The sequence below is a fragment of the Planococcus citri genome, chromosome 2, assembly GCF_950023065.1.
Source record: "Planococcus citri chromosome 2, ihPlaCitr1.1, whole genome shotgun sequence".
Classification (NCBI taxonomy): domain Eukaryota; kingdom Metazoa; phylum Arthropoda; class Insecta; order Hemiptera; family Pseudococcidae; genus Planococcus; species Planococcus citri.
This window is the reverse complement of record NC_088678.1, coordinates 47,276,381-47,289,375: the sequence shown is the minus strand read 5'-3', so window position 1 is coordinate 47,289,375 and position 12,995 is coordinate 47,276,381. Positions and strand designations below refer to the sequence as shown.

The window sequence follows — 12,995 nt, the reverse complement described above, 5'->3', positions numbered from 1 at the left end:
TGAATCACACAGCACTGATTCACGAAAAAATACTAAAACGGGAGGGTGAACGTTTGGATGTCTTTAGTTCAATTTAAGAATACATAAGAACTCGATTCCAGCAAAATTCCTTTAAAAAATGACTTACCTACTTATAACGTTCTTTTACTCATGGCAAAATATTTCACTCACCTGAAACAAAAAAAATTGATTACTTAATAAATTTATAGGATTAAGATTTCACTAAGTATAGGTAAATCTAATTGGATAATAATATTCCACAGACAATTTTCTATAGTTTCTTGAATTATCAACTGTACAAATAAGCAGGTCTTTTTTTGTATATACTTCCTTCTTGGGGGGGGGGGCGCTAAATTGACGTTGCAAGTCCATAATTTTCATACCTCCGCCACGCCCCTACCACTGTGATTTAAGAATTTTTTTTTTTGGGTGTTGAAGTACCTAAATTATTCTTTTATTGTTAAAAACATATTTTTTAGAAATATGAAAAAGTTAATTTCGTTTTAATTTAAGTACAAGGTAAGTTCTAAGGTACAAAACTTGAATGCTAAATTTTAGATTTAGAGCAATTTCCAAATTTTCATCAAATTTTCGTCGTAATTCTGATCTCGTTTTCGTACTTTACTATTCTGATCCGTGGCTGAATGATTCAGGGAAGATAAAATACCAATTCATTACGTCATTTTGAACCTTTTTGGAATAAATTTCATCACTTTTTTTGCTCTTCAAGTAATAATGTTCCATAATTCAAAATTTTCTAAGTGGCAACTATAATAGATTTTGTATTTGGATTATTTTGACCTAAAATTTTTTTTCTTCAATTTTTTGAAAAAGGCACCAAAATTTATTCATTTATCCATTTTATTTTTTTCAAATTTTCATTTTTTTAAAGCTTTTATAGCAATTTTTTGATATTTTCGAACATCCCTTTGGGGGGACTGCGTTCCCCCCGTGTCCTTCCACAAAAAAGCTCTGCAAATAAGTTGCACCCACTTATAAGTACAAGAATTCAAAAATTAAGTTTTCTTTTTAAAAATTTTGGATAAAAATACTGTGCAACTATCATTTTAATTAAAACTTTATTTTATAGAAAATTCACAATTTTTCAAAAAAATTTGTAATCTGCGATTTTTGATAAGTAAGTAATTTAACTTGATTTAAAAACTCAATTTGAACAATTTTTCAATACGTTAACTTGAGTGAGATTCCCTAATTATTTTTGTTTTATTTGAAAATTTTATTGGTATTGATGTTCTTTGGTAAAATTCCTTCCTATCATTCACATCCGCAAAAGGGTCAACGTTTCCCATCACATACTTTGCCAGTCAACAGAGATACTTAGGGGTTATCAACTAAACGAACTGACTCGTTCACAAACAGTTCATTTCTCCAATTGACTGTAAGTAAAGTAAGTACTGCACCTGTGTAATAAAATCTCGCTACACATTCAAATTCGAGTCGCAAGCAATTTTATCTTCTCAGGCCAGTGAATTCGACATATTGCCCGCACAGATAGTACAGTACCGTCAGTCGTAGCTCATCCTAGCGTGAAATAAACACACAAATTATGCCATTTTTGCATATTTAATGGTCGCGTTGCTCGGATAAATGTAAGTATATAGGTAGGGACCATAAGCCAGCTGCAATATCAGCGTACCTATAGTTTATTATATTCCGTTAATTTGACGCTACTATGTCGGCCAAAATATCGAAACAAAAACGAAATTATCATTTAGATTGCGGTCTTATCACCGCGACATTGATTTTCCAATTTCGAGCAAATGACACCCAATAGATCTTCCACTTGTTTATTGGGGGTGGAAACTCATCTCGGTATTTGATATTGCTGCGTTTCAACGCCCTACAACTCGCCTTTCTTCATCTCTTCCTCGAGGCAACTTCTCTCGTAAGTACATACATAGAACTTGTCATTCCATTTATCCGTAATTTAACAATTCAATTTATTCAAAGGCTTCGATTTTGGGACAATTTTACGCGACTTCATTTTAATTTTCACGATTCATTCGGCTCGGCTATGCGTGCGTTATGCAGTGTAAATGAACGTTATTTCGCGCACCGTTATTCAATTCGCGTTGTCGTGCTTGTTTGGTAAGCAATCGCGGGCCGCTTATTAATAATTATTCCAGCGCGTATAATATTCGACGAGCAGCGCAACCGACTGGCTAATTACTTCAGTTTCCTCAGCAATCGCATCGTGTACGATGAAAAAATCGTGTACGGTACCGTCCAACAACGATATCGTTTGCTCTAGTTCGACAATCATTTGCCAGCTACAGTATTCCTAAACCGATTAAATGTACACGATAATACGTGTATCTGCCACCTTCGTAATTCTAATTCTACAAAACATAGACAATTACTTGATTAAACATCTACATAATTTGACCCTGAAATCAACTCAAGTGGGGCTTCTTTCGAGGCAAAGCAGCGGTCGCCTTCTTGTTAATTTGTTCTGATTCATATTCGCGTTACCCTTTTTGTTCTATTATTTTTCTTTATTTCTAAATACAATAATATTTGATCCGAAGTATCGAGAAAATATGTTATAAATTCGAATTCCTACGTAATTATCCCACTTAACACTTACATAGATGATGATGCAAGCTCAAAATTCCATTATGAGTAATAGGCTACAGAGCCGTGTCATTTATTCAATTCTTCATTTACTAAGCAGCGTGTATTTTAGGCATTCATTGGTGCTCGTTCTTTGCTGCGATGATTTTTGGAGTAATGAGGAAGAAAGAAAGCAGTCTATTCTCTAAAATTTAAAAATTTGGCCTTCACGCAAGAAAATGTTGTTCTGGAAACAACATTTTAACAAAAGATGCCTTCAATTTTTTAAATAAGTAGAATGTTTTGGAAGGAGAAGGGAAGTGAGGGGGAAGTCATCCACGAAAAAAGTTTTTAAAAAACCACCCGAAATGATACGATGAATGGTAATAAGAAATTAACCCTTTCGGCTATGAGACAAACTGACGGATAAAATTTGAAGTGCTTTAAACTGAGTAAGGTCGGTTGCTGCCTAGAACCCAAAATTTGCTAGAAATCGCACATTCAGAAAGTATTCATGTCACAAATGGCAATAAACCTTAAATTGACTATTTTTCCATTTATGACACCGAATAGCATTATATGTAAATAAAAATCAAGCCTTCTGAGGCATCTGATATTTCAAGATGAAAATATTGATAACAAGCATTTTTGAAAATAGATAAAAAGATGAGCTAAAATAAAATAAGTTTGTGTAAAAAAAGAAATTTTCGAAGAAAAACAAGGCATGCGACTTCAGATGATTATTCAAACTGCAAATGTTTGAAGGTGATTGCTTGTGGGAGGATTAAAATTGATGGAAAAATCTTTGTGTTATAAAGAGCATTTTTTGAAATTTTGAAAACTCGTGTCACAATTCAACCTGAAAAGTATGACATCATTTTCATTTTCTGACACATACATCTCTCTTTAGATGATTTGCTTGGGTGAGTAAGTTACCCCAGAAGATGACTAGGTTAACTTTTGCGAGCATTTGAATTTTATGATAGATACTGTGTCATAATACAGCCCTCAATCTGTTTGTCATAAGGAGATAATAAAAATAAAATACGTACGTCATGTTGTGGAATTACTGGAATTACTTTTTAGAAGTCATCTTACAGATAATGAATTGATTGAGCGCAGTCTTTATGACACAGTATCTATCATAAAATTCAAATGCTTGCAAAAGTTTACCCAGTCATCTTCTGAGGCAACTCACTCGCCCAAGCAAATTATCTCAAGAGAGATGTATGTGTCAGAAGATGAAAATGATACATATTTTTCAGAATTTCATTGAAAATTAGCGTTGAATTGTGACATGGGTTTTTAAAATTTCAAAAAATGCTCTCTATAACACAAAGATTTTTCCATCAATTTTAATCCTCCCACAAGCAATCACCTTCAAACATTTGCAGTTTGAATAACCATCTGAAGTCGCATGCCTTGTTTTTCTTCGAAAATTTCTTTTTTTACACAAACTTATTTTATTTTAGCTCATCTTTTTTTCCATTTTCAAAAATGCTTGTTATCAATATTTTCATCTTGAAATATCAGATGCCTCAGAAGGCTTGATTTTTATTTATAATGCTATTCGGTGTCATAAATGGAAAAATAGTCAATTTAAGGTTTATTGCCATTTGCGACATGAATACTTTCTGAATGTGCGATTTCCAGCAAATTTTGAGTTCTAGGCAGCAACCGACCTTACTCAGTTTAAAGCACTTCAAATTTTATCCGTCAGTTTGTCTCATAGCCGAAAGGGTTAAAATCAAGTTGAAAGAATTTTTTTCTATTTTTTCAATTTTTCAGATCCAAGGGAGGAAGAGAAATACCATATGAAAATTAATCATATGACATGATGATTTTTCGTCAACAATGCTGCTTTGTGGATCATTACGAAAAAAATGAAGAAAGGCATAAATAATAAGATCGCCTGACTTAATTTATAGTTTACCAAAATATTGAAAAAAAATGTAAAACGCACAGAGTGACATGGCGACCAGGAGGGCGATGGAGAAAGCGGTGATCATTCCCTGTGATGATCAAAATGTATCATAGACATTTGAATTCATGCTTTTGTACACAATTTGTGGAAAAAAAATTGCCATTGATTTGTATTGTTGGAGTGATGATTACGAGCTCATTTTTACAAAAAGGGAATTGTATTTTGAAAAATTTCGAGAAACAGTACCACAATTTTTGCCTCTGTTCCCTTCCACCACCTTTTCCAATTGTAGAAAAACTGATTGAAATATTTTCCTACATTTCAAAATGTTATTTAGAATTTTTACCAGCATTAAGATGATAGAAAAGGTTGAATTTCCTGGCATTTTTCGTAACGTTTTATTAGGACTACTACTTCTGCAGAAAAAATGAATTTTTTGTCCCCCTTCCACCCCTCGTAGAACAGGATGTAGCTTCTGTCGAATTTTTAGAAGATGGCGAGCCAATCAGTAGTCGGACGCACATTTTTATAAATTCAATTAAAATAGCAGAAGGGGCATCTATTGAAGCCACAAAATACAGATTTACAACTGCCAATATCGTGTTCTGATTTTCACGTTGTGATCTTCGACATCGATGAGTCCCATGGAACTGTTTTATTCACATTTTTGTGTACATTTAATCTGGAGAATATTATTAAGAGGTGGCCAGTGATTATTTTAATGTGTAGCTCCGCACATTTTGTGTAGTTCCAAAAATAGATATTTAGGTACTGATTTTTTTGCTTGGGACTTTTTCAATGAAAAAAATGTTGAAAAAAGAGCTAATATGTATTGTGCTTCAAAAATATTTTTGTTCAAACTGTTAAAAATATCAGTGGTGGAAAAACTGACTTTTCACATCAAAATTATTGCTGTTTTGCTTCTTGAAACGGCAAATTTCAAAAAGCTTTTGACCTCGCTTCGCTCGGGCCAATTTGATTCTCTTCTTCACACTTCAAATTTCAAGAAACTATCGACGAAATTTTTTAAAAGTTGAGATCAGAAAAACTGAGTTCTTAAATTAAAATTGATATTGTTCAATTTTTCGAACTACAAATTTTTCAAATTTTTCGCCCGGGCCAATTTTGTTATTTTCTACGCAGTTCTCATTTCAAAAAAAAACCTATGATTGAATCTGAAAAATGTTGAAATCAGAAAAACAGAATAGATAGTTTTTGACAAACTTTGTCTGTAAGAAAATCAGGGGGAGTTGGAAAAATAAGGGGGAATCTTGATGCTGAAAATTATCCTGGTTGTGTTTGTGTAGCTCCAACAAATTCTTAAAATAATCCCTGAGAGGTGCAATAATGACAACCCACCATCTCTCAGTTTCAAACGTATACATAGCACGTCAGTCAGATTCCTCTTTCCAATAAATCCGCGTACGAATTATTCATTTATTTGTAGGTAGCATCTATCTATACCGACTAATCGTCCAACAGTAATATTTTTACGCTCTTTCTTTACACTCCACTCAGTTTAAAGACACAAGTAGCTAATATGTACAAGATTAGGATATCAAAATTATATTTCTTCACGCCTGTCATATTTTTGAAACGCAATTAATCCGAAAATTGACAAATTCACGCGATAAATCCACCAGCCAGAATCCGGCTACAATCCATTGTAACGTATTTAAAGCCAATTAACGAGCTTGTACTAAAAATCTCATCATAATACAACGTCATATGCTTCATTCAAAATCCCCATCTACGTCTTGAGTAGGTATATGAGATAGGATAGAAACTATGGTACTCAATTTCTACATTTTACGATAACAAAAGGCGTATACTTTCGTCCTCGAACACAACTAACTAAGGTAATATGGTATATCATTTGTAATAGATTTTAAAACGTCGTTAATGAGGTAATAATAACGTCATTTATTGTACGCAAAAGACCTCAACTAGAAGTTTTGTCGAGTGATGTTCTTTTTCTGTGTATGCATCAGCACAATACGTACAAAAGGGCGAAAAAGAATATCACTTTGTAATGAGTTCGTTTATTCGTACGTCCGGATCAAAACAACGAAATACAAATGAAGGGTGGTTTTCCAAAACGCATTAAGTCCGTTTTTTTCGAAATTGATTTTTTCGCGCCATTTGGTTAGTGACGTCAGGACACATCATCTGAGACGCATACCTACCTAAAATACCTATTTTATCCATGTTCTTTCCAGCTTTTTGTAAAATTGTTGAAATGCGCTTGATTTTCCAAAACGCATTAAGTCCATGTTTTTTAACGCTTGTAGAATCGCTTGTTCCCATACGAACTGATTTTTAAAATTTTATAGTATGTTGTATATGTGCATCCTTAGGAAGTATCGCCACAGAAATTTTCAACCCCCTCCCCCCCATATTTACCCCTCAAAAATGACGTTTTCAGTTTTTTAACTTATTTTATGGTATTTAACAATGACGATTGCGAGGTACATTTTAGAAACACCTTTTTTGGACGTATTTTTGACCCAATACCTTTTTCGAAATTTTTGCGGTGGTGCGCCATGTTAGAAAATTGGGAAATGTGTGTGTGTGTGGGGGGGGGGGTGAAATCAGAATTTTGGGGAAAATGACTATCAACGAGTACGGTGTCGTTTTCTTATGATTCAATATAGCTGAGCACGAATATGACGTTAGATTTTGTTTTACACCCCCACAGCCCCTCCGGAGCCCTCAGCCCCCACCTCAATTTTCACTATTTTGGGAATGAAGTTACTTTGATGACGTTGGTATCGTTCTCTTATAATTCGATACCACTGAGCATGAATATGGCGTCAAATTTTCTCCTACACTGAAACTGCCCCTCCGGAGCCCTCAGCCCCCTCCTGAATTTCTATTCATTTTTGAAATAAAGTTATGTACTTTGATGAATTTGGTGTCGTTTTCGTTGTTTTCTTATGATTCGATACTCACTCAGCCCTCTCCTAAATTTCCACCATTTTCAAAATTAAGCTGCTTTTACAACATGGAATCTTTTTCATACAAATTTCGCGCTCAGCAGTATCGAATCACAAGAAAACGACATCAATATCAACGTAATTCGAAAATATAAGGCAAAAACTTTCAAAAAATCACAATTCCTCAGAAGTGAAATACAAACATAATTTTTGATAAGAGGTTTTGAATTGAATGGTAATATGCAAGCTGGAAAGGAGAAAAGGCAGAAAAATGTACTTTTAGCGTGGTGTTTTTTTTAATTCTTCAATTTGTGCACTCGCGATTGAAAATAAACAGTAAGTAGTAGGAACCATTTTGTTGGAAATTGATTTTCCTACAAGATGGTACTTTCATTTTATAATTATCTTATAGTTACCTCATAATTTTCCTGAATGAATGCTCATTTTTCAACATAAAACGTCTAGTGGTTTTCCAAAACGCATTAAGTCCATGTTTTTCAACACTTGTTGAATCTCTTGTGCAACATTCAACTCAACACCGCGTGTTGGATCATATCAAGCTATACCTAAACTTCAATGTTAGGTTGGTTGCATACTCAAAATAAGCCCTCTAATGAAATGGGAGTATGTTTTATGCTTTTTCTCGGAACTTACTTTTGGGACTTAATGCGTTTTGGAAAACCACCCTTCAAATGAGTATGATGCTGAGTCCATATTGTTTCGATTTCGATCAACCAATAAGACAATTCTAACGGCCAATCATTCAAGGTCCCGCTACAAATACATACACAAAATTGATTTACACGTCGAGCATGCACCGTACACTGTATGGTAGAAAATTCCTCACACATAGTAAATATTTTGGTAAACCTTACAAGATAAATTACGCGAAGGAATGTTCGGATTGTGTGGATCGCCGAATAGATGTTAGTTATGCTGGCAGGTAGAAACCTTTTGAGGAATAGTCTCTATGTAATTTTCTTCGCTTTGATTTTACCACAAATACCTACATAATGAGATGAAGTACGTATGTGCATCCACGATGTATGAAATTTCAAACATAGATAGAACGAAAATAGTAGTATTTTGTAAGGTTCATTGACTATTGTCACGAATAAGGAAGTTGCAAACATAATTCGGTACGTTTTCGTAAGAATTCACGATGTTTGGCAGAACTGCTGGAGAGAAACGAAATAGGATTCAAGCGAATCAAGGAAGAGAGGAGATCTATTCATAATAAAGGATGCAATCAATAAAATCTGTATTCTAGGGAAGCAGTATAACAGATCTCTCAAAAAAATAACACAATTTTGAGATTCGAGGCAATTCTAAGTAGGTAGTACGTAAGTATAGGTAAGTTATGAGAAAAAAATGTTCATAAGCATATCATGACGTCCCACATTAAATTTCTTTTTCGAAAAAAAACAAAAACCACACGCTCTGCTACCATCTTCATTTTTTGGCACCTCCCCACGAACGAACACACTCTGAGTTCAGGCTTGAGCATTTTCCATTTAGTATGAAACATTCTTCAGCCATTTCTAACAACTAGAAAAAACAAACTCAGCGATCTAAGACTGAATTACTTCAATTTATAGTTTATGAACTGTACAATAAATAAACAGGAAACACTAAAAAAAATCTCCCTACATACTTGAACATTTTACATCAACTGGAATTCTGGATATGATTTTTTATTCAATTTTACCCCATAAAAGTACCGAAATCAAAATCGCAGCCCATAAACTCTTCGAGAGAGAAATTAAACAGCGATGAAATAATAAGACGAAAAATAGTTCAAGTTTAATGAGCGCTAATTTGTAGTGTGAGAACCGTTGTTCAATGTTCAGTATTTGAAACACACAGGCAGTAAAATATATGCTAACGTATAATCACACGTGAATTAAGCGACCAGGAAAACAAATGCATCTATGAGAAAACAATGAAAACTATGTTTAAAAATTATCAAATAATAATAGTAGGAGGCGACCTTACGCAATTTCGAGACTAAACAAAATCCTAGGAAAATTGGATAACCATACTTGACTTGAGCCACAGTGTTTAAAAAATTCATGCTCGTAGTTTGTTTTTCAAGTAGGTATAAAAATACTCAGGTATAACGGATCGTTCACAATCGAGTTGACGTACAAGTTGGTGAAAAAAATAATGGTCAACTGACTCACATTAATACCAACTTCGTATACAAAGAATATCTTTTCAAGGTAACGCGAGCGAGGGGTTGAACGAAATGACAACATGCGATGATTCATCGCTTTGAAATTCCAGCGGGTGAACAACTGAACATGCTATATTTTTAGTTAACAAATTCATTCAAGTAATTTTTTAATTCATATCGAATCGAAACAATGATTCAGAATGGACACAACATGAAGTGTGTCATTGTTACATTATCATTCAAGAATCTCAAATGTTGAAATGAAAAAACAAAATCGCCATGTACTCGAAACGAAATTGGGTAAATATTCAATTTAGAAGATGCACTTGACCATCACTTCCAACATGAGAACTTGAGAAGAAAATATAGCCATCTTCCTTTCAGAGTGTTCTCCTTATCACAGGTACGCATTGGTTCGTAAAGCAAAACAAGAGAAGAGAGATGAATCTGATGAAAATAATTCTCAACTACTTATAGGAACCAGCTACTTTATAACCACCTGTTGGATACCATCATCGGAAAATCCGCGGAGGAACAATCTCGAGAGTAAAAAGTGAATAACTTGGAGAGAAATATTTACGCAGTTGGCTAAAATTTAATACAAGTATAAAATAAACACATTGATATACGAAAGAAATGAAGGCCACATTCCAAAAGTAAGATTTGAATTAACACGATTCTTACCTCAAGAAAATCAACTCCAGCAGTCCTATGCATCCATGGAGATTTTTTGGCACAAAACACAAAAATTATAACGTTCGAACAAATAAAACGGGGTGGTAGTTTAAATAGTTGAATAATTATTTTTAAATAAATCGCATTATTAATCGAACAATATGTTATATCGAAAGAATATTCAACAACTTTCACCAATCAACCAGTTCGTAACAAGAACAAACGGAAACAAAATTATCAGTCACCACACAACAACACAACACAACAAACGGTTCAAACGAAGAACGTAAACTGAAGAAGAGAACAACTACAAACACACGACGCACGACAACCGAAACCATTTTCACGTCTCTCGAATGGTTGGTTACCGGTGTACTAGTGTACTGGTTACCGCTACCGTTTTACCGGAAATCAAGAAATTACCTCTATCAGTGTGTGCAAAATGCAAAGCAGATGGTGTAAACTTCCCGGCGAATAATATAATTTTAATTTAATTTTTTCTATTTGTATTTTCATCTTCAAAGTTCGAATACGAATAGGTATCCTTTCAAATTTTTTTGTAATTTTCTTGTTTTTTAATTGAAAAAGTTCTTAAAATTTTATTTAGGTTGAAAAAGTTTAGCCAAAAGCCGAAATTTTAAAATTGAAAGCTGAATAAAAATATGGGGAATTGGTCTGATATATTGGACACCTTTTTGAAAAATTCATTTTTTAGCTTCCAATGGAAGTTGGGGGTCCCGTCAATGAATTGTCCTTTCGCCTTTAAATTGTATATGTACCTTTCACTTTTGAGCACACTTTAAGATCGACAGTTCGGCTTCGGCACCATCTTTTTTTGTGGACTGCACGTACTTTTGGTTGATGTTTTGAACAGAACAGCTGAACAGCCTCCTAAAGCGTATTTTTTTAAAATAATAAATGGCAATGCACTTGATCCCTCCTCTCCTATATACCCGTATGTACAACATATTAGTGAGTAATGAGTATAAACTGATTTAAAAGATTAGAAGCATCATTTAAAACATAATTATTTTGATCGTTTTTGAGTTTTTTCTTTATTTTTTTTTCTCTTTTCATAAAATGTATTTAAATTTTTTTGCTGTAAAAAGCAATCATCGCATAATTAATATAGATACTCTGTTCGAAACATCCACCCAGCACCCACATCATTTTTTACGAAACTGACGATCGCTACAATGTAAGTGAATATATTTAAAAAAATATTTTTTGAGAATTTTGTGAGTAACTCCTGTAAAAGGACAAGGAACCACGACGAGTCTGCCAATAACATGGTATTAAACAAATTCTTTAAAATTTTCATATTGGCCTCATAATTTTATAGCTAATACCCACAGGAAATTTTTAATTTTTTAAAATGAAATTTCTCTCAAGATGAAGGGTATTGTTTCTTATGGTTACCAAATGCAAATACGTGCATCAAGTTAATTGGTAGGTAATTTAATTTCAATTCGAATGGGGTTTCCTATACTATTCAAGTATTCATGTGATCATCAAGAATGGAAGGATATTGGAATTGGAATGAATAGTAAATTGGTAATATGTAGCTGCATTACTTTTCAGTTTTGACGACAAAAATGATGTTCAGCATACTGCAAATTACCTGCAGTGGATGGATGTAACATGTAACATGTACGCAGGTACGCAAATGCGTACTGGGCTCTTCACTTCACTTGAACTTTCAACTTGATGAAAAAAATTAGGAATAAAAACTTCAGAATGATGAAAAAAATGAGCAAGAGAGACAAGGCAGGAAACACGATATAAATAAATTACATTAAGAGTAGAGAGATTGAGAAAAATAATAATTATGGATATTTATAATTATGAATTTGTTTTTGTACATAATATATATATTATATTATATAATATGTATTTTATTTCAGGGGTTGAAACTGATTGAAAATTGATTTTTGGTTTTTGGTTTGGTTTCAATTTTCACCTTTTGATAATTGGTTTTTTGGTTTTTGGTTTCAGTTGTTTGCTACCTTTATTTGGTTTTTTGGTTTTTGGTTACAGTTTTTTGCTACTTTTATTTGGTATTGGGTTTTTGGTTTCAGTTTTCAGGTTTTTTTTCCTGCCAATTATTGCATTATGCCGTCTAATTCTAGGTAGTATTAGTATTATTAATTATTGTATTCATTTCTACTAGTCAATTAATGCATAAAATGTCAAAACATTACACATATTTTGACATTTCTGATGATTTAAATTTCAAATTTTTTATATTTGGTTTTTGGTTAAGTGGTTTTGATCAAATATTTTTATTTTTGGTTTTTGGTCAAGTAGTTTTGATCAAATATTTTTTATTTTTGGTTTTGAGTTTTGCACAAAACAGATTTATATTTGGTTTTTCCTTCATTTTTGGTTTTGGGGTTTTTAACAGTTTCAACCCCTGTTTTATTTGGTAGCAGGTTTTCATTCATCAGCAGTTCAGCACCCCAAGTCCTGTCAAGTTTTTAAAATTTTATTTCAATGTAAGCGATGTTTCAGCCTTCAATGACCCTCCCTCTCCCTAGCCACTCCTTCCCGGCTGACCCAGTGACCCGGTCTAAGAAGTAAAGACCCTTGGACCCGCCTCTGCGCTTTGACCGTCTGGCCGATTTTAATTAAAATGAAAAAAATATAAATGTGTATTTTAATGTGTAATATTATTATTAAATAAAATGAATTTTTAAAAAAATCACAGGTT

At 33.3% G+C, this 12,995-nt stretch overlaps 1 protein-coding gene across 1 annotated transcript in view; it reads right to left on the bottom strand.

Moving 5' to 3' along the window:
* LOC135836155 (mucin-2) overlaps window positions 1-10,582 on the bottom strand; it is a 60,050-nt gene extending 49,468 nt beyond the window's left edge. Inside the window, exon 1 of the mRNA XM_065350790.1 lies at window positions 10,295-10,582. The gene's annotated coding sequence lies outside the window, so the exon portion shown is untranslated. The remainder of the gene's footprint in view (window positions 1-10,294) is intronic.
* Between the last annotated feature and the right edge of the window lie 2,413 nt (window positions 10,583-12,995).